A 20,544-nucleotide genomic window follows, 5' to 3' on the forward strand; every position below is an offset into this window, starting at 1 on the left:
CGACCATTGTTACAGTATCCATGTATCACACGGGGAGCAAATAGGGCGGTTGAGACATCAGTGAGCGACTCTTACAAACCTCTCTCCCTGACAACTAACGACCCAATAGTAGCATAGTAAAAATAAAACACATATTCTAGAAAGAATAACTTTGTTTCGGTTCCCATTGATCCTATGCACGTTGAGTTGATTGTGAAGCCACTAGCATGCCAGGCATTGTTGTGTTATAGAAAAGAGGCCGGGCTGTCGGATCTATTAATTGAACCCTGGACCTCCACACCATGGGACTGCACGTTAACCATACAGCTTCCGTGCCGCCCCTATTCTATTCTATTCTATTGGTGGTGGTCAGAATTTATATTGCGTTTTTCAAGACTTCCCAAAGCGCTTTAGAACGTGTTTCACACTTAACCATTCACCCACTCATTTACACACCAATAGGGGCGTCAGTCATGCAAGGTTCCTACTGCTTATGAGGGGCATTATTCTATTCTATTCTATTCTATTCTATTCTATTCTATTCTCATCTCATCAGCTGCACCGCTTATCCTCAGTAGGGTCGCGGGGGTGCTGGAGCCCATCCCAGCAATCATTGGGCAGTGGGCAGGGTACACCCTGAACTGGTTGCCAGCCAATCGCAGGGCACACGGGGACAGACAACTCACTAGCTCAGTCACACCTAAGGACAATTTGGACCGGCCAATTCACCTGAAATGCATGTCTTTGGAATGTGGGAGGACACCGGAGTGCCCGGAGGAAACCCACGCAAGCACGGGGAGAACATACAAACTCCACACAGTAAGGCCGGGAGCTGGATTTGAACCCACGCAGGAGGTTCCCACGACCTCAGAACTGTGCCGCACACGCGCTAACCACTGCGCCGCCGTGCTGCCTTCTATTCTATTCTATTCTATTCTATTCTATTCTATTCTATTCTATTCTATTCTATTCTATTCTATTCTATTCAAGATGGACATAGGAATACATAGAATTCCAAAAGTGTTTATCAAACCTTTATCCCAAACACATGAATAATTAGTAGCAAGTAAAAGTAACAATAATGTTTGGATTTAAAAAAGTTTGGTTAAGAATCGGATTTATGGTTTAGGACAGTTAGTGTATTTAACCGACAGAGGTCAGTGTTGCACACACAATGACCCCCCACAGAACCACCACTCTGCCTAAAAATAAATAAATAAATAAATAAATAGAAAAAGTCAAAAATAATTAAACCAAGAAGAATTTTATATAAATTACAGTTAGGTCATATATGTGCGTACAACTTATAAATTCCTGTAGGTTTGTCTGATATGCTGTTACAAAATGGTGCATCAACATACCTGTCAACCTCAGCCATTTGCTCACCTTATAATCAATGATTGCAATTTACCCTTTTAAGCAAAAATAAACCTTACAAACACAACGCAGCACCTTGATACTCACAGCAATGCAGAATATGTCGAATAAAAAAAAGTTAATTTGTCTATTTTATTCAACAAGTTAACACAATTTGAATTGATAAAAAGTCGAAAATACAGGGGAAACGTTTAATTTAAAAGGTATCTCTCATCTCTCATCTGCCGTACCGCTTATCCTCATTAGGGTCGCGGGGGGGGCTGGAGCCCATCCCAGCCATCTCCGGGCAGTGGGCAGGGGACACCCTGAACTGGTTGCCAGCCAATCGCAGGGCACACAGGGACAGACAACTCATTCGCTCATTCACACCTAGGGACAATTTGGACCGGCCAATTCACCTGAAATGCATGTTTTTGGAATGTGGGAGGATGTCTCTCTACCTTCATATTCTTTAATATAATGACATTCGATTCACCTAAGACTACCTTTTTCCCTGGGAGACGCTAACAACTGGTGGTGAAAAAAAAGTGCATTTGGAGTCGACACACTTTGGTCACTTTTTTTTTTCTTCGTGCGTGTGCGCGGGACCACGCCGCCGCTCGTCACTCGTTTAAAGGGACACATATTAATAATATAATATATATATATATATAATTTTTTTTTATATATATATCCAGCTCCCGGCCTTATTGTGTGGAGTTTGTATGTTCTCTAGGGGCGGCAGTAGGTAGTAGCTCAGGATGCAGAGCGATCGCTTTAGGATTAAGGGATCCCAGTTCGAATCCCGGCTTGTCCGTGTTACATGCCGAAGTGTCCTTGGGTAAGACACTGAACCCCCAATACCCCCAATATGCAGGTTAGCGCCTTACATGGCTGCACAGATCACGGCCGCTATTGGGAAATGTGAAGCACATTGTAAAGCGCTTTGGGAAGTCATTGACTTGAAAAGCGCTATATAAATGCAGATCATTTCATTTCATTCTCATGCGTGGGTTTCCTCCGGGCACGCCGGTTTCCTCCCACATTCCAAAAAACATGCATTTCAGGTGAATTGGCCGGTCCAAATTGTCCCTAGGTGTGACTGAGCAAGTGAGTTGTCTGTCCCCGTGTGCCCTGCGATTGGCTGGCAACCAGTCCAGGGTGTCCCCTGCCCACTGCCCGATGATTGCTGGGATGGGCTCCAGCATCCCCACGACCCTACTGAGGATAAGCGGTGCAGCTGATGAGATTATATATATATATATATATATATATATATATATATATATATATATATATATGTATATATATATATATATATATATGTATATATATATAGTGTGTGTGTGTGTGTGTGTGATTAAAAAGAGAAGCTAGCAACGATAATTTAGCAACTTTGCACAAAGTTTTATTCTTTAAAAGTTCAGGAACAATTTTTACCAGATAATATGACGTCACATCCGTACAAGTACGACATTTCCGGTAGTGACTAGCCCCGTCCCCAAGAGTTGTCCTGGGAGACGCTAACAACTGGTGGTGAAAAAAAAGTGCATTTGGAGTCGACACACTTTGGTCACTTTTTTTTTTCTTCGTGCGTGTGCGCGGGACCACGCCGCCGCTCGTCACTCGTTTAAAGGGACACTTTTGGACACTTTAATGGGATTATTATGTCGAAAAATATAAATTGAAACTTCGACTTTTCTTCCAGGTAAGAACTTCTCCCAACTTCTTTTTTTTTCCAGACACGAACCGTTTGGATACGCCATCAAGCTAGTTCCGTTCCCCTTCGACTCCATAGTCTTTTACGAGTTCATTTTCTTGAAATGCCCGGGCATTGTTTTCCAGAGATTATATGGAGATGTTAATGATGTGGTTATACGTTTTGACATACGTTTATAATGTGGAAGGAAAAGTGAAATTTTAAGACAACCCCCACCCCCACCCAGAAGCCATAACCCAAACAGGTGCTATTAACAGGTAAACAGCTTGTCCTTTTAGCGGTCACCCATTTCCCCCCTTTCACATTTGATACGAAAAGTTTGGAGTACAGTAGATTAATATGTTACAAGTTTTACCCTCAATATGTACCCACGTTGGATCTCGGCTCTTTATTACAAATTTAAAACAATTTTACAATATTAAAGCAAAAAATGTCACAGATTTTAATATAGTATGCAGTATTCCCTCGATTTTTGCGGTGAATCCGTTCCATAACCACCCACGAAATTGAAGGGAAGTGAATATCTGCAAAGTAGGCCAAAATAATAATATTAAATACACACGAGTTAATCAGAATATTGTAATAAAAATAATAATTGTCTGTAATGCAATTTAAATAAACAAAATATGTCCTAAATTTCATATTTATTACAGATCAACTGACATCGCAAGTCCTTTATTGTTTTACCATTGCTGTTAATGGTAAAAAAGTATACTAATAGTAATATATGTGTGTTCAATAGCATATCACAGTTTTCTTCATTCTGGATTTTTTTTTGTTCCGCAAATCAATTTCAGTCATGTTTAATTGTATAGCCCTTAATCACAAGAAGTCTATTATTAAGACTATTATTACACCAAAACCTACATAAGGATAAAGAAACACTCAAAACTTCAGCATGGGTTGTACATAGACCAGGGGTCACCAACCTTTTTGAAGATGAGAACTACTTTTGGTTACAGATTGTCGCGAAGGGGTTACCATTTGGACATACATTTCCAAGATAACAATTTATGTTACTAATGTGTTGTTACTTTTGGAGCAACAGCAAACAAGCACGGTCGTTGGATGATTTTGGTAAAATCTTCATTTTATTCACCCATCAGTTCCATAATGTATAAACACGTTTATAGAAGCAATGTCCCTTAGTGACAATTCTAAAAAAAAAATGTTTTTTTTTTTTTGAAGAAGAAAAAAACGACAATAAAGGTTTTAAAACAGTTCATAAGTAAGTATCAAGTCTTTGGGAATTATTTCAGCAGGAAAAATCACCATTAGATGGCACAAGTGGCTTCGATCAGATCACATCAAGGAAGCCCCCCACATCCTTGTATTACTGAAACCGTGTGTGATCACATCACCGTAAACTTCGGGCGTGAAATGTTCTTGCGTAGTTCATCAGGGTACCCCGCAGATCCTTGAAAAGTCTTATTTATATATTATATATATATATATATATATATATATATATATATATATATATATATAAATATCTACCAGAGCCATGTTCCCATAGTGGCTAGTCCTTTCTTTTTTTTGTCTTAAAAAGCATCTAATTCATTATTCTTAAAATAAGGTCCTAATTGGCATCAGAATGTCTTTAATCCAATTTTTAAAAGTCTTAAAAATGTGAGCACATTATTAAGATTTACATTAGGTTGAACTAAGAAGATTTAGTAATATTGATCAATTACCTTTTTAATAATTCACTAATTTATTTTCGTGGCAACATCGCTTGACCACAATTACTGAACTATCAAAACGGTAATGTTGTTTCACTGGGCCTTTCCGAGTAGACACATCCCACAATACACCGAGCAACTTCAGAGAGAGACCTTAAATTAGGAGCACGGTAAAGTGGCTGTCCAATGAACATTTTTCACCATGGCCAAAAGCTTTGTGTACGAGGCACGATACATTGTATGCAAGAATTAATTTGTTTTTTTGTTTTGTTTGTTTCAATTGTGTTTTTCTTGTCGACTTCGTTTTGAATTTTATTTCAAAAGACATTTAAAAGATCTTAAAAGGTCTTGAATTTTCCTTTAGCTGTAGGAATACGGGTTCATGCATAAGTTCAGTTTTCTATTAGAAAAAATGTTGTTTGCAAGCAAAGTGCCCTTGTGTTTATGGGAAGCATTGTTAAGATATGACCGGGATAAGAAATGCAAAAAACAAAGGACCAAAGTGAAAGTTTTGCTCGAAATCCATCCTTTCACAAAAAGTATTTTCTAAAAACTTGGCAATATTTAACTATTGTTTACTAAACAATGTTTTAAAAACTATATAGCTACAGAACACAATTTTCTGTAAGCTTTCAAAAATGGCTGGCACCAAATCTTACCATTTGAGAAAAACGCCTTGCATTGTATGTATGAGTTGAACCTTTATTGACCAGGTATCATATAGGCCGTCTGCAGTTTTTTTTTCTTATTTTGTCCATTAACGAGGCAACCCATGTTATGAGTTATTACTTTTGGCTCTTTCTTCAGAACAACCCAAACTTTCAATATCTAGCAATATCTACCATAACTATTTGTTAAGAAGCCTCCATGGTAATTAAAGGGTTAATGTCTCAAGTTTAATGCAGACATGAAGTCTCCAGACGCTGCCCTACTTACGAACGAGAGGTTCAGGACCATCATTTGTAATTTAAATTTGTTGGTAAGTTGCTTCCGCGTTATATTTGTATGTTTAAGGTTTATATAAGTGTGTTTAAGGCTTATATAAGTAACCTGTATTGTTTTGTACTAAAAAATAAAACTTTTCTTAAAGTGATATGCTCTATAAAGATAAATAAAATACTTGTAGAAGATGGGCTTCAAGAGGTCCTCCTCCGTGGTAGAGTGGACGAAAAAAAGCGATCCAACCATTTTCTCAACTGCATCAAGCCCTCTTATTCCACTTTCATTTCGAAAGAAACGTCTCTCTTCTTCTTTACACTTTACACCAACCATATTGAATGGATGCATGAGATATTAAACAATAAAAAGGTCGAAGTTCTTAGCGCGCTAGAGATGCAGTACACGTAGTATGTTTTCACACAAACTAAGGAGTCGAAGCCGGATTTCTTCTTTGGGGTGGATGCTGGGTCACCTCTCTCAGCGCCACCACACGCCGGTAGCAGCGGAAAGAAGCACTACAGTACTGTCCTGTACTCGGAAAAAGGTGCACACAATACAAAATCTAACTTACAGCAATGATACTTTTCGATATCCCGAAAAAAATGTTCGTATCAACCGTTTTTCACAACTCGAATGGTCTTAAGTAGGGGAGCGTCTGTATTTGCATGTTGATGTCTCTCGTGTTCACACCCCTGATTGGATTGCTTTCAAATGACATGCATAGGGAGTTATTAGTTTTTTCAATTGACAAGTAAACAGTTCGTTTGAACTGTTCCAATTAGCACCCAGGAAACAGAGGGCAGTTCTATGATTGGTTTGAGCGCAATATCGTTCCAAAAGTGACACAAAAACTATGTGATGTACGCAGTAAAACAGTTAAGATCTGCGATGCACCGAAGACTCAAAGAAACACTTTATAATAAATTTACAAAGTTCATACCATGGTGTGACCTAACTGCCATGCTATTACCCAGTGATGCAAAAACACACCTATCATAAACAAGACCTTTACTTGGGCACGCACTGTGCTTCAGCTGTAAAATTCCACCCTTCAACAGCAACAGGAACTCTCCTGTGAATCATTTTGTAAAGCTTACCGCTTTATTTTTTCTTGCGTCAATAATTTGGACCCCTTAGCTTAAAGCATTATCTTCCAGCGTCATTAGTTTGTCACAAGATCAATCAATCAATCAATCAATAAATCGAAATTCATTTTTATAAAACTTTTCAGGAAACAAATTGCAACTCAAAGGGCTGTATAAAAACGTTAAATTGCCCTGAATCTGAAAATACATAGTGTGGATAGGTTTATCCACGATGCATGTAGATACATACTAAGTGTTTCTTATAGAACTTTGTGAGACCCTGCTAGGTGGATGGTCTGGGAGTCCGTTTTTTTTTATTTTTTTTTATACTAAGCAACTTTAACATCAAGTTACTCAGAATCCCTTAACACCAAACTACACAACAAAATGAATATGAGAAATATTAACTCTTCAGTCCTATAAAATACATTTAAATACAAGAAGTTTAAACTATTTACAATTTATCTTCTAAGCAATGTTGACCAAAACGACACAGAAGCTCTAAAAAACCATGCAAAGATATTAGTTAAAATGTTAACAAAAATTAAATCATTAGTCTCTACTAAATATTGACATTTATGAACAAACGTGCTAAGCTTTGAGGAACAGATTTATGTTCTACTGCCAGTGATTGACAATGCACAATATTTTGGAGTCATTAGTATCATTAAAATGAGTTCAAATAAGGATAGTTTTCCTGCTTTGACTCATTTTTAAAATGTCTTTATTATCCTCTATATTGCTATCTCATTTGAAACATTCCTGTGCTCCTCTGCTCAGCAAACAAAAACACTAATATTAACCAATCAACTCTTTAACCAAAAGTGAGTGAGAGGACACTACAAAAGTAAAACATGCATATATTTTTTAAATACAATTAAATCCTAGTGACCAGCCAGAGTTTTTATATGGTATAGGAAACACTGCATACCTGTCAATCTTGATGATATTAAAATTGTACAGGTCAAGCAAAAAAAAAATTATATATATTCCCCCATTTTTTCATCTTTGGGTATTTTGTTAAAATACTTAACACTGAGGCATTGCATTTTGCTCAGGCATATACTTGAGAATGCTTGTTTTGGTTTCCTTATTTGTGTCAACTATTCTTACCAGGACTGCAAGGTGCTTGTCACACTTCTATCCATTTCTATGATTGCATGATTGCATGACACCTTCGTACTCGTTCCTTGATTTCTCAATTAACTTTCTTTTTTTGCAATATGTAGATCTACTAGTAAGTTGTCTCTATTATTAGCTGTTGACTCTGCCTGATCTCTAAATTAAGTGCCAATAATCATGGAAAAGCGCATATAAGATTTTGGAAACAATTGCCTAAAGAAATAAGGTTTACTGAAATATAACAAAAGTCCGTTAAAATTGATTAAAAAAAATGCTAATTGCAAAACGTAATAATTTCAGAAAATGATTGAATGTAAATACTTAAGCAAAAGAACATCCAAACTATTAGAGGTATCCAGATAATTGTGAATAGTTGAGTTTTTAAGACAATACGTTTTACACGAAAAATTGTGTGTATGTTTTCAAATGACTTAAAGACCCCTTATGTACTTTTTGATTAGTGAATGGACTGTTTTGTCTGGTACAAGTGAGGGCCAGTAATACAGAGACGGCACAGCGTGGCAGCAATACAAATACAATACAATATTCTCTACCTATTATTTTCTATAAACATTAACATCGCCTTGTATTCAAATCAATGTTTTTTTTACTGGATGAAAGATTTTTTTTACCGCTAGGAGGCATTAAATATTACACTCATCCTTAAAGGAACAGTGTGTAACTCTAAGCTATGGATGTACTGAAGTGTTCCTAATATTTCTCTTAGAGATTTGGCCGGAAAGCATAATGCTTGATGATTACGTCACCACAGTTTGCTCAAAATAAACTCAAAATTATATAATGTTGCCCATATAATTATAATATTAATCATGACTTTTTTCAACAATGCCTAGAATTGTGAAACATGGTTTACTTTTTGCAAATGACATTGTTTTGGTTATGGCTCATTTTGAGGTTGTAAAAGCCCTGGAATTTACTTTGCGTGCTCATACATACCTGTATATATGTTAGGTCATTTAGTTTTAACTATATTCAGTAATCATCTTAGTTTATTTTTTGTTTTAGTCCGAGGAACACTAGTCAACAACTGTTGACATTCATAAAATAAAGCAGTTTTGCTAGAGCATTTTGTTCTATCGCTGTGCCCAATTAGAAGGGAACGGCAACTTACCTTGTAACTAGCAAACCACTGACATGCCTTTGTTATAAACAGTGTGCGAAGTCCATTTCTCAAGAGTGCTATAAGATGATGTCATGCATCATCTAGATCAGGGGTCGGGAACCTTTTTGACTCGAAGAGCTATAAAAGCAAAATATATTAATTTTATTTTGGGAAAGAGCCACACCATATATTATGAGACAAATTTACTAAATTGCTAAACCCGAGCCCCAAAGCTTAGTCTTCAGCACATTTATTTTTGTTGACTTGATAAAAATTATGAAAAGAGAATAATGCCAGAGCCCGTGTCCCAAAATCAACAAACATACCACTTTAAACTTGTCTCTTTCTTGCAATTACTCAAGATCGGTTAAACTCATTTTGACCCTTTTTTCATACATATTGGTTTCAAAACCAGATGCAAGCAGTTATTTTGTGAAAACGTCACAAAATTCTGCAAACAGGGAGCCTGATGTGCTTACCTTTGGCACAGACGGCGTAGGGCGAGAGATGGGAGGAAGTGCTTGCACTTTTTGCATAGCTCCACCCATCCCTCCCACTCACCCAATCAAATAACTTTAAATTCTCTTCCGGTGTTTTGGCGTATTTACAGTTTGTTCTGTGGATTTATCATAAGGTATCTGAATACTGAACAAAGATTATATAGTGAGCTTTTATATAAAGGATTCTTTAGCATTGTACAGCCAAAACGCGTATTTTTTTTTTTTTTTTGGGTGTGACACTTTGACTGTAAATTGTCGTGAAAAACGTGCCCTATATATTCTGCGAAGTACTGCTTTGCAATTCAGCTTTGGTTTGGCTTTGCATGTATCTGAACAGGATTAACGCCTCAAGTTTTGAACGAGATGAAGAAAATTTGCATGCATTTAAAGTTGTCTCTGAGCCACAGGTACTCATAGAAAGAGCCATATATGGCTCGCGAGCCATAGGTTCCCGACCTCTGACCTAGATCCATCGTGCTTTTGTGCATGGAAATTCACATTTTACAGGAATGTAACTGAGGAGAATGAAATGGGATAGTTTGACCTTGTGTATATTCCTACAAGAATTTCAGCAGTTCAATGCCTAAGCTGGTGCCAATTTTTTTTTAACTAAACCCCTAATTTGAACGTGAAGGAGAAGTGCGTTGCCTCAGCCTTATAATTACAGCCCATTTTTCCATCATTGGGGAATTTTACATTCTTGTAGGTTTTCAATTTGGTTGTTGTTAGTTTGACTTTCTAGTACAGTATCTCCAAAGTCTTTAGATAGATAGATAGATAGATAGATACTTTATTCATCCCCGAAGGGAAATTCACTTTTCCAGCAGCATCCCTAAGCTGAGAACAATCGAAAATAACTGAGAACAATCGAAAATAACACGGGAGCTGCTGGAGTGGCTGCCATTCGTGACGGCGCCGGAGAAACGATTCAATTTGAATCATGTACAAACAAACAAACAATTGAATCATGTACAAGAAACGATTCAATCTGAATCATGTACAAACAAACAAACAATTGAATCATGTACAACAAACAAACAAAATATTTATGTTTCAATAAGTGGAGTGTTAATATTTATGTTCCATCTTTGAAGCATTTCAAAGTCAACATGAGCTCACGATCTAATTAAGAAACCCAATTCAATGAAATTTATTTCATTAGATGTAACGACTGATTATTTTAAGAAATAAACATTTTTCTTTTGTTACATTTAATATACTGTTTTTGGCATTTTATGTTTTTCTTTCTGTTACTTTAAATTTAAAACCCACCCTATAATAATAAAGATGAAATGAAAACAGCAAAAAAGGCTGAAGTGAAAAATGTAAAGCTTATCTTTGTCCTGTTTCCTGATCCATCTTGACACTTTTCACATTCAACAGTATTATAAAAAAGGAAGGATCAAATTATATTCCCACTGTTCAAAGGAAAAACGTTTTATTTAATAACTCTAACTCTGTCACAAAGCATGTATTTATGAAAATAAAAACATATATCTTAATATGAAATAAGATTTACATGTATAAATTGTAATTTCTTATCGCCGATCCAACATAATGACAAAAGATTCTAGCTGTTGTAGTCCCATCAGCAGCAGTGAGAGTTGCATATTTTGACGGTTTTGCCTTGGGGAACCAACTACATGCTCGCCAAATTATACTCGATTTTTAAACTATTTGAAGTCAATTGTAGTACGACACCACGCCAAATGGTGGCGGCTTTTTGTTTTTTGACACTGGAAACCTTTCCTCTGGCATGACTGTTGAGTTTCCAGTCACGTGTGTTCGTGCTGAAATTTTTGATTGGAATAAGGAAAGTAATGTGGCAAAACATTGCTGTGTTTTCTATAGGTGTAGCATAAAGCTGTTTGCAAACATTGTATGCAACGATATTGCACATGACACTGCAGGGTTAACATGTAATAAAGACTTGAAAGGGAAAAAAGAGGAACAGCGTGGGTTTAGAAGAGTAAGGGGATGTACAGATCCGATTTTTGCAATGAGACAGTTGTGTGAAAGGTTTTGAGTGAAAGGAAGAGAGGTGTATTGGGCATTTATGGATATAGAGAAAGCATATTACAGGATTCAACATCTTCCCGGAGAGGATCATGTCTGAAGCTCTGGAGCAACATGAAAGTACAGTCCGTATTGGGGGACACAACTTTACAAACCTCCGTTTTCCTGATGATATTGCCCGATTGTCAGGAGACAAACAGAAACTAGGAGATCTGGTCAATCGCCTGGACAAAGCATCAAGCCAGTATGGGATGTGAAATTGGCACAGAAAGAAAAATAATGACCAACAATCCCCAAGGTATCACTACAAATATCCCCATCAACCACTGAGAGCTAAAACCTGTCACCAAATTCAAATATCTTGAAGCTGTCATCAAAAGAGGAGTCAGAACCAGAAATCATGCGCAGGACAGCTCAAACCATAGTTGCACTTGCCAGATATGGAGGGACAAGAACATAGCAGTGAAATCAAAGATCAGACTCATGCAAGCGCTGGTTACTTCTATCTTCCTCTACGCTTGCGAGACTTGGAGTCTCGCAGCAAAGCTGGAAAAAGAAAAACCCGGCCGTGGAAATGCTATGTTACAGGAAACTTCTAGGCATCAGCTACTTAGCCCATGTGACAAACAAAACGGTGCGCAACACCATCAGATGGCACATTGGGCAACAGTTCTTCCTTGTCAACTGTTCGCAGACAAAAACTTCAGTGGTATGGTCACTTTACAAGATCATCAGGACTGACCAAGATAATTCTCCAGAGCACAGTCCGAGGGGGCAGGAGAGAAGGACCGGAAAAAGTACTGGGCCGACAACGTTAAGGAATGGACTCGTGCAGACTTTGCCACGACCTAAGAACACACTAGGGACAGTTAACAATGGAGAAGGCTGTCCTGATTGGTGCCCGAGGACCCATGCGGTAAAGAGATCTGTGAACTGCGATATGACATGATCGATCAGGAGGAATTGTGGAAGGATATATGGGGTGGGTGGCCGGTTGCTGGGTGCAGGGCAAAGCTTGTATGAGGCTAGTAGAGCTTGTATGAGATTGCGTAGGGAAGTGAGCAAGTGGGTTCCAGTAATATTGGGTGTGAGGCAAGGGTGTGTCATGTCAGCTTGGCCCTTCAATTTTTATGTGGATGGAGTAGTGCTTGAGGTGCGTGTAAGAGCAGGGAGAACAGGCATAATGTGTGAAGGTGGGTTGCATGTGGGTCAGCTGTTGTTTGTAGATGATACTGTTTTGGTGGCTGACTGCAGCAGGACTGAGTGCTTTGATAGATGAGTTTGATAGTGTGCAAGAAAAGGAAGCTTAAGGTGAATGCAGACAAGAGTAAGGTAATGAGGTGTTGAGGTAAGTGGATTAGAGATTTTGTCGAATGGTATAAAGTTGCAAAAATTAGATGGTTTTAAGTATTTAAGATTCAGAGGAAGAGCTAGTCTGGTTCGATTGATAGGGTAAAACGTGCTCTAAATGTGAGGTTGTTTAATTTATTGGACGCAAGAGTGTGTGCCAGGGATGGAAATGAATGTCTAAGGAAAGTTAAAAATGACTGATATTGATGCAGCTCGAACGAGCTAACCTGGGCTTCTTGGTGGTCTGCTTGGGCCAGCGGGTGGGCCGATGTAGGATCAAACAATATGCGGGCCTCTGCTGATGAAGGGTTGCATAGCACAGCAACTCACCCCTTTTTGCACCGTGGTTAATGTTTGGTGTCAAGTTGGGAAGAGCAGAGTGGAATGGTGGACTGATTCATATTCTTCTGCCAGTGATAGACAATGCACGGATATGGCTTAAAAAGAACGATAGACAGGATAAAAGGCAGAAAAAAATATTGAGAACATAGTGCTTAAGAAGTCACCTAATTTATGATTATAATATAAATAGTGCCATGTTAGTGAATGAAAAAGAATAGTGCATCAGTGCAATAAAAATAAATGCTATAACATCTACCAGCAACAACAAAAAAAGTAACAGGTTGTATAGCTTAACAATTTTGTGCAATAACATTTCGCAGCAACTACAAGGAAAGAAAAAAAAGTCACAAAATATGTTTTGTGCGCTTGTTTAGGGTGGTGATGACCCTGGGGAAGAAGCTGTCTCTGAGTCTGTTTGTCCTTGTTTTGAGGGACCTGCAGTGCTGACCAGAGGGCAACAGGTCAAAGAAGTGATGGAAAGTGTCTTTTAGAATGTAGATGTCTCTGCTACGGTATTGCAAACCGGGAATGTCCTTCTTGGTATTGAAAAAAATGAATGAGAAAACAAATCAGTGATTAGTGTCAAGACAACTACTAAAAAGCAAAACTCAATTGTGTGTGGGGTGTGTAACAGACCAGAACATTGAAAGCCACATGTCAACATTTAAACTTTGTTTACCTTCCTGGCAGGCATCTGACCCGCAGCTTACTGGCTCCGCCCGCCTGTGACATCAGCGCTTTGATCAGCCTTAGCACTCGTGTTCGTACAAAGCCACAGTTAGTTGCGGCAAGATCTCAGATGCTTGGATACCTGCAGTGTAAACACACCTGCTCAGCTCTCTGTAATGGACTTACGATGAACACCACCTGAAAGAGATCTTACCTGCAGCCGCCGTCGCCACTTAATCTGTGGGGTAAGATTTCATTGACTGCTACCCTAGCACCCCACAAAATCGACTTTAACATCGGAGTTGAAAGTTGCGTGCAACATCTCTAGATTATATTCCATGGGATAAAGTCCAAACAACATCACCTAGCAACTGTGCACTGATAACACCTCATGCGTTTTATAACAACAACGGCTGGGTTGTAAAATAGTCTTCCACTAATCTGACACGATCCATTCTTCTAGTACTTGCCCAAGTGTTTAGGAGAACAACACCAGCCTTAAAATTGGGCTATCAGGCTGTTCGCACGATAAATTGTTGTCTCACTTCAATGTCTCCTATTACCTTGTACAGTTTAGTCCCTAGACATGGTGTGTATAGGATATCCAGTTGTGCCCCCAATGGATTTTTACACATCAGTGGTCACCAACCTTTTTGAAACTGAGAGCTACTTTTTTTACTGATTGGCATGAAAGTACCAGTTTGAAATGCATTTCTAAAAATGAAAACTTATCATGTTATTACTATGTTGTTACTATGATATTAGCAGCTCCCGTGTTATTTTCGATTGTTCTCGATTGTTCTCAGCTCAGGGATGCTGCTGGAAATGTGAATTTCCCTTCGGGGATGAACAAAGTATCTATCTATCTATCTATCTATCTATCTATCTATCTATCTATCTATCTATCTATCTATCTATTATCAGGTTGTAATTATTAGAAGTTGAGTTATTGTAGGCTCAGCCAACCACTTAAACATTATGAGCTATTTTCGAACCTGTCCACGGGCTACTGAGGTGTTCCTTGTGGGCTACCTCGTGTTAATTTGAAATCAGTAGTTTGATAATATGATGATATAAGTGTTTATGGAGTTTATCTAAGAAACTCCTAATGTCAAAATAATTAACCGATTTGGTAGGAAATATCAGATGCACAACATTATTATTCAAAACCCCAGTTTATATTTGACCTCAGATAGCACTGATGTTTAATGCCGCTACGCTGTGCTTTGTGGCACTCTTTTTCGTTCGCAAGACGCCAGACAAACATGGCGGCAACTAACAAGTATGGATTCCACTTTTTAAAATACATATACATTTATCTTCCGATCATTTTTTATAAACATTAACATTGGTATGATACAGTTGTTCATGTATTTTTGCCTATTGTTTAAATCATAGTTTTTTTTAACTGAACAAAAGTTTTTTTATACCACTAGGAGGCTCTTAATATCACACTCGGTCCTTTTAAGGCAGGCTTGTCCAAAGTATGGCCCAGGGGCCAGTTATGGCCTGCGTTCAAACTTACTTACTGGACAGCGGGCTCTGTCATTGAAGCGATAATATGTGGCCCGCCAGTAATGTTGAGCGCACTGCTAACCGAAACATACTAAATACAAAAAGCTAAATGGACACAAACGCTGTGAAAAGGGGAAGCAACTGAAAAATATTCAAACGGCACAGCAGCGAGTTACTGGGTTGCGACACTGATTGGCCAAGCACCAAAGAATGCCAGCCTGAACAGTCAGCCTACAGACATTTTCAGTTGACCAAATGTGGCCCATTTTGTGAAAAGCTTGGACACCCTTGCTTTAAGGTAAAGTTACAGGGTGAGCCTTGAGTTTGACAAGCCATGCAGAACTTGGGACTAGGACTGTACAATTCATCAAAAGCTAATGTTTTAAACATTTTCAACCTATTGTATGTAATTGTTCAGCAGTTGCACTTTGGTCAACATTGTACGGTGTGTTTGCACAAGGGGTTCATACTTGAACAAATACATTAGCTTCCATTTGGTAAAAATTTTCAATGAAAAGATTTATATATTTAGTTTGCTGCAAAAAAACTGAAGTGATTCTTGGTTTTCACGGAATGTAATGTTTCTGACATTCAACACTTGGTTATTAGACAAAATCTGATCGTTTAAACAATTGTAATGTCAATTTTCTTTTTTCGTTAGTGAGCAGTGCCAGTTGAAGCTTCTTTTATGTCATCAGATAGACTCAGGAAAAAGTGACAATATTTGTAGCAGAGACTCCCATTGTAATTTTATAACTATTGATCCATTGTAAACCTGATGTGTGAAATGTTTTGCAAAGTGTCATGATTTTACTTGCCTGCATATTAATTGTTTTAATTTATACGTTTAATCTTTAATTTTACAAAGAAATGCCACATATGTACAAAAATGCCCTTTATCGCCCCTCTCAGCTCTTGCCCTCCAAAATGCCTGTGCGCTCCAATGCCCCAAGATAAAAGGAAATTGTTGACACAATGACCGTACGATGCACTTGTGTGAAAACTTGGTCCTATTTTTCAAGTATCCAAAACTTGCCCTCAAATTATTCATATTGGCCTGACCCTTACAAGAACACATTTTGAAGAAAAGTGATAAACATTTGATTAGTGCATGCAAGTTATCCCCAAAAAAATCAAGTTGGCTCAATGCAAAGACTAAATCAAACATCATTGATGGGATTGCAAAAAAGTTAAATTTGTAGAAATAAGCATATCTAGTTGAGCAAAATGCAGATTTTTGTTTTACCTAAAAAGAAGTTTGGGTGCAATATATACACAAGGTTTTACCAAAGTATATCGCATTTAATTGATTCGTCAAAAAATGATGCTGACCACAATCGCAAACCATTAGATGCAACGGGAATCATACCCAGGACACGGCGGTGAAAATGCCGTATTCTAACCACTAGACCACCAGTAATATACAGTGGGGCAAATAACTTTTTAGTCAACCACTAATTGTACAAGTTATACCTCTTAAAAATATTAGAAACAGGGTTCGTACGTGTGCTTGAGATCCGTGAAAATGCTTGAATTTTAATGTATTTTTTTTAAGGTCAGGAAAAATCTTGGATTTAGGGTGAAGTGCTTGAAAATGCTTGAAATTGGTGGCTTGTCATCATGGCGTTGAGGACAGCTCCATTTAGAACACCGTCTCTTTCGCTCCGTTAACACGAAAATCACATGAAATATCGATTAAAATATTCATAGATCTACCCCAAAAAGTTTTAGCATCACACAGTGAACAGAATTAAAGTCAAACAACACATAATCCCTGAAATGCAAAAATGGAAATAAAAATTAAAAATATTAACTCTGCAGTGCTATAAATCATAAAATGCATTGAAATTAGGTACCGTATTTTGCGCACTATAAGCCGCACTTAAAAGTCTTCGAATTTTTCAACAAAGATTTTCAACTCCCTCTACGGATGTGATATGGGGTTGATATCTGGAGAAGCGCTAGTCCACTCCAGCACTTTGAAATGCTTCTTACAAAGTTAATCCTTTTTTGCCTGGCGTTGTGTTTGGGATCATTGTCATGCTGAAAGACCCAGCCATGTCTTCTCTTTAATGCTCTTGCAGATGAAATGAAATGTGTATTGAAGGTATTGTTGGATACATTAATCAAAACATGACACAAAAAAAACTAATGCTGAGAGTGAGCATGGCCAAATATGGTCACCTTACGCCCCCTCCACTAAGAAAATTTGACAAATCTATTTCTGCCAACCTTTGCTTAAAAGTTTGCACCGTATTTGCACTAATAACCCGGTCAGGCAAAAAAATCCAAATTTTTGGTATCCTGAAAGAGATAAAGTTTCCATGCAAGTTGCTGGTAGGTCTAGGCACCCGTAACTTATATCTGTGACCACGTAAACCATGTCAACTCAAAAGACTCTCGATACATTGCCCCATTAATCCCTTCCTTTACAGAGATCAGTCATCCTGGTCCATTTGCAGAAAAACAGCCCCAAAGCATGACGTTTCCACCCACATGCTTCTCAGTGGATATCAATGGTCTTGTATGTTTTCCCTTTTCTAATAATTGCTTCTGCAGTAGATTTCTCGACACCAAACGTTTTACCTATGGCAGATTCAGTCTTTCCAGCCTGGTCTCCCGGTCTACAATTTTGTGTCTGGTGTCCTTTGACACTCTTTGGTCTTGCCCATAGTGGAATTTGGAGTGTGCCTGACTGAGGTTGGGGACAGGTGTCTTTTATTCCAATAAGGAGTTAAAACATGTGCCATTAAAAAAGTTAAGGAGGGGAGCCTCGCTAGACCTCGTTAGAAGAAGTTAGACCTCTTTGACAGCCAAACATCTTGCTTGTTTGTTGATGACCAAATACTTATTTTCCATTCTAATTTGGAAATAAATTCTTTAAGAATGAAACATGGTGATTTTCTTTTTTTTCCCCACATTCTGTCTCCCGTGGTTGAAGTTTACCCATTTTGACAATTCCAGGCCTCTCTAATCTTTTCAAGTCGAACTTTTACAATTGGTGGTTGACTAAATCCTTAATTGCCCAACTGTAGATTTTAACCAGGGTTGAAATAACCCAACAGTAGATTTTCCATGCCCAACAGTGGTTTTTCCCACAAAACTACTGTAAGTACTCCCCTAATGTGCCTCATGACAACACCTGATTGTAATCAATCACCAGTCCCCTGCACATTATAGAAGCTTCGATCGCATCCTTAGTTGTGTGAGAGAGCAAAAAGTGAAACACATACCGATTATTTATTTATTTATTTTTAATCAAAAGTTAGTGGTGGTGCGGTGTGCGTTACAGATGCTCCCCTACTTACGACCACTCGACTTTTGCAAAACGGTAGATACGATGAAAATTTTCGGGATGTCGAAAATCATCTGGACATTGCTGTTGACGTTTTTATTGTTCAATATTTCATGCATCCATTCAATATGGTTGGTGTAAAGAAGAGGTGAGCCGTTTCTTTTGAAATGAAAGTGGAATAAGAAAGCTTGATGCGGTTGAGAAAATGGTTGGATCGCTTTTTTTTGTCCACTTTCTACCATGGAGGAGGAAGTAGCCTAACACTTGAAGCCCAGCTTTCACAACTCAATGCAGTTATTTTTTCCCTTGAATTATATATATGGTTCCATGAACAAGTAAATTTGAGTTTACAGTTTTTTTCCCCACTTTGATTCTATATACAGTGCCGAGAACAAGTATTTGACCCCTTCCTGATTCCTGTTTTTTTACATATTTATCACTCACAAAGGTTTCAGATCATCAAATGTATTTTAATATCACTCAGACACAGCACAAGGAAACACAAAATGCAGTTTTGAAATTTTAATCCCGTTTATTAAGGCACACAAAAATAAATCAAAACCTATCGGGCCCTATGAGAAAGCGCAGTTGCCCCCTAAACCTAATAGCAAGTTGAGCCACCTTTAGCAGCGATACAGAAATCTTACGTGTACGAATATTGTTAAAAAGTCTTTCACAATGCTGTGGAGGAATTTTGGCCCACTCTTCTTTTCAAAAGTCTTTTAAATCTGCCATATTGGAGGGTTTTATAGCATGAACTGCCCGTTTAAGGGCACACCACAGAACCTGAATTTAATTGAAATCCGGAGATTAACTTGACCACTTCAATACCTTCATATTGGACTTGGTTGTTATTTACAGAATTTTGTCCTGCTGCATGAACCAGGAGCGCTTGAGTTAAGGGCACAAAATTATGGCCGGATGTTTTCCTCCAGGCCATTCTGGTAAACACCAGACTTCATTATTCTGTCAACCACAGCAAGTTGTCCTGGTCCTGAAGCAGCATGGTTCAAGTCTCGGTACCAAATTGACTTTTCAGACAAGATTAAAATGAAGTAACTATGTAAATTGCTAAGCAAGACCAGTAAAATGCACTTCCCATTTCATTGATCTGTATAAATCATGGAGGGCCTTTAAAATTATACCACATGTTATTTCCTTTTTAAAGCAGGCCTTGTGTGCTTTAGGGAAGAGTTTCCCGTGAGCGCTGTGGCATGGTCTCAGTTAGAGGAAGTGACAAAGGGTGTGTGAGACGAAAACAGCCGTGGCTAGCAGTGGCTTTCCAGACTGACCGTCAGTATTTCGGGTGGTTTCTATGACGATGATCAGACCGACTCGACTTTTATTTGTCATCCGGAACTAACTTTTTTTTGCCAAGACCCCAGAGAGTCCACAGTACACCGACGAATCAGGCTAACGCACACAAACTGATGGTAGCGAGGTACCGACACACATACCTTACAAACCACAAACAATTAAAGCTGTTTTTGTGCTGTTAGGTCTCATTGCTTTTGATTAAAAGTGGCTCACAGGGGAGAAGGGAACCTGCATTTTTGCCCAACAGTGAGCAGGCAGCCATTATTGCTGGGTATTAATCTGATCAGGCCGGCCGCAGGTTGGTGATTGCTGGGGATCGACTACACTAAACCTATTAGCTCCCAGATGGGAATTGCCACCACTTTCATTTGTTACAACTCAGCTGTCTTGTGACTCTCCCAACAGCTTTTTGGTGGGGGGATTTTGCACTGTATTTAGCAGTGTATTTGACAATCTTGCCAAGTTGATTTAACGCTAGATTGTCGTCACATTAAGTAACTGTTCAGTGCAAAATGTGACAAATCTGGATAAACG

At 38.3% G+C, this 20,544-nt stretch overlaps 1 protein-coding gene across 7 annotated transcripts in view; it reads left to right on the plus strand.

The window, feature by feature from the left end:
- Positions 1-2,835: 2,835 nt before the first annotated feature.
- akap13a (A-kinase anchoring protein 13a) overlaps positions 2,836-20,544 on the plus strand; it is a 134,662-nt gene continuing 116,953 nt past the window's right edge. For all 7 annotated transcript variants that reach the window (XM_088333986.1, XM_088333987.1, XM_088333988.1 and 4 more), the window contains exons 1-2: positions 2,836-3,043; positions 13,905-14,128. The gene's annotated coding sequence lies outside the window, so the exon portion shown is untranslated. The remainder of the gene's footprint in view (positions 3,044-13,904; positions 14,129-20,544) is intronic.

Source organism: Urocampus carinirostris, chromosome 4, assembly GCF_059441175.1.
Source record: "Urocampus carinirostris isolate Australia breed hairy pipefish chromosome 4, RoL_Ucar_1.0, whole genome shotgun sequence".
NCBI classification, from domain to species: domain Eukaryota; kingdom Metazoa; phylum Chordata; class Actinopteri; order Syngnathiformes; family Syngnathidae; genus Urocampus; species Urocampus carinirostris.